This window comes from Hippichthys cyanospilos, unplaced genomic scaffold (genome assembly GCF_059441005.1).
Source record: "Hippichthys cyanospilos isolate Australia breed blue-spotted pipefish unplaced genomic scaffold, RoL_Hcya_1.0 HiC_scaffold_130, whole genome shotgun sequence".
NCBI classification, from domain to species: Eukaryota; Metazoa; Chordata; class Actinopteri; order Syngnathiformes; family Syngnathidae; genus Hippichthys; species Hippichthys cyanospilos.
The window spans coordinates 12501-15000 of record NW_028283486.1 but is presented as its reverse complement, the minus strand read 5'-3'; positions in this window follow the sequence as shown (position 1 = coordinate 15000).

Genomic DNA, 2500 nt, shown 5'->3' with positions numbered 1-2500 from the left:
TCGCCCAACTTACCGGCAGAAGTGCTGAAGTCAGGCCGACCTGCCTGGTTCCCTGGAGCGGCCAAATATTAGGCAAAGTGCCGGTGTCCGCCCGGTTCCTTAAACGCCCCTGGTCGCCCAACTGACCGGCAGAAGTGCTGAAATGAGGCCGACCTGCCTGGTTCCCTGGAGCGGCCAAATATTAGGCAAAGTGCCGCTGTCCGCCCGGTTCCCCAAACGCCCCTGGTCGCCCAACTCAGGGGAGAAGTGCTGAAATGAGGCCGAGTGTCCTGGTTCCCAAAATCGGCCAAATATTAGGCAAAGTGCCGGTGTCCGCCCGGTTCCCCAAACGCCCCTGGTCGCCCAACTCAGGGGCAGAAGTGCTGAAATGAGGCCGAGTTGCCTGGTTCCCCAAAGCGGGCAAAAAAAGAGCAAAGTGCCGGTGTCCGCCCGGTTCCCCAAACGCCCCTGGTCGCCCAACTCAGGGGCAGAAGTGCAGGAATGAGGCCGACCTGCCTGGTTCCCTGGAGCGGCTAAAAATTAGGCAAAGTGCCGGTGTCAAACGCCCCTGGTCGCCCAGCCCAAAAAATGACAAAGTCCCACAAACGCCCCTGGTCGCCCAGCCCAAAAAATGACAAAGTCCCACAAACGCCCCTGGTCGCCCAGCCGAAAAAATGACTAAGTGCCAACAGCGCCCCTGGTCGCCCAAACACTAAACGCCCCTGGTCGCCCAGCCGAAAAAATGACTAAGTGCCAACGGCGCCCCTGGTCGCCCAGCCGAAAAAATGACTAAGTGCCAACAGCGCCCCTGGTCGCCCAAACACTAAACGCCCCTGGTCGCCCAGCCGAAAAAATGACTAAGTGCCAACGGCGCCCCTGGTCGCCCAGGATTAAAAAATGACAAAGTCACACTTCAGGCCGACTTGTGCTGAGCAGAGGCCGGCGCTCCTGGTTCCCTGGAGCGGCCAAATTAAAGGCAATGTCCCGGTGTCATCCCGGTCCCTCAAACGCCCCTGGTCGCCCAGGATTAAAATATGACAAAGTCACACTTCAGGCCGACTTGTGCTGAGCAGAGGCCGGCGCTCCTGGTTCCCTGGAGCGGCCAAATTAAAGGCAATGTCCCGGTGTCATCCCGGTCCCTCAAACGCCCCTGGTCGCCCAGGATTAAAATATGACAAAGTCACACTTCAGGCCGACTTGTGCTGAGCAGAGGCCGGCGCTCCTGGTTCCCTGGAGCGGCCAAATTAAAGGCAATGTCCCGGTGTCATCCCGGTCCCTCAAACGCCCCTGGTCGCCCAGGATTAAAATATGACAAAGTCACACTTCAGGCCGACTTGTGCTGAGCAGAGGCCGGCGCTCCTGGTTCCCTGGAGCGGCCAAATTAAAGGCAAAGTGCCGGTGTCAGCCCGGTCCCTCAAACGCCCCTGGTCGCCCAGGATTAAAATATGACAAAGTCCCACTTCAGGCCGACTTGTGCTGAGCAGAGGCCGGCGTTCCTGGTTCCCTGGAGCGGCCAAATTAAAGGCAAAGTGCCGGTGTCATCCCGGTCCCTCAAACGCCCCTGGTCGCCCAGGATTAAAATATGACAAAGTCCCACTTCAGGCCGACTTGTGCTGAGCAGAGGCCGGCGTTCCTGGTTCCCTGGAGCGGCCGAATTAAAGGCAAAGTCCCGGTGTCAGCCCGGTCCCACAAACGCCCCTGGTCGCCCAGCCACACGGCGCCCCTGGTCGCCCATCCACAAAAACGGCAAAGTGTCAAAAATGCCCCTGGTCGCCCAGCCAATAAACGCCCCTGGTCGCCCATTCATAAAAACGGCAAAGTGTCAAAAATGCCCCTGGTCGCCCAGCCACTAGCCGCCCCTGGTCGCCCATCCATAAAAACGGCAAAGTGTCAAAAATGCCCCTGGTCGCCCAGCAAACAAACGCCCCTGGTCGCCCATCCATAAAAACGGCAAAGTGTCAAAAATGCCCCTGGTCGCCCAGCAAACAAACGCCCCTGGTCGCCCATCCATAAAAACGGCAAAGTGTCAAAAATGCCCCTGGTCGCCCAGCAAACAAACGCCCCTGGTCGCCCATCCATAAAAACGGCAAAGTGTCAAAAATGCCCCTGGTCGCCCAGCAAACAAACGCCCCTGGTCGCCCATCCATAAAAACGGCAAAGTGTCAAAAATGCCCCTGGTCGCCCAGCAAACAAACGCCCCTGGTCGCCCATCCATAAAAACGGCAAAGTGTCAAAAATGCCCCTGGTCGCCCAGCAAACAAACGCCCCTGGTCGCCCATCCATAAAAACGGCAAAGTGTCAAAAATGCCCCTGGTCGCCCAGCAAACAAACGCCCCTGGTCGCCCATCCATAAAAACGGCAAAGTGTCAAAAATGCCCCTGGTCGCCCAGCAAACAAACGCCCCTGGTCGCCCAGCCGAAAAAATGACTAAGTGCAAACAGCGCCCCTGGTCGCCCAAACACTCAACGCCCCTGGTCGCCCAGCCGAAAAAATGACTAAGTGCCAACGGCGCCCCTGGTCG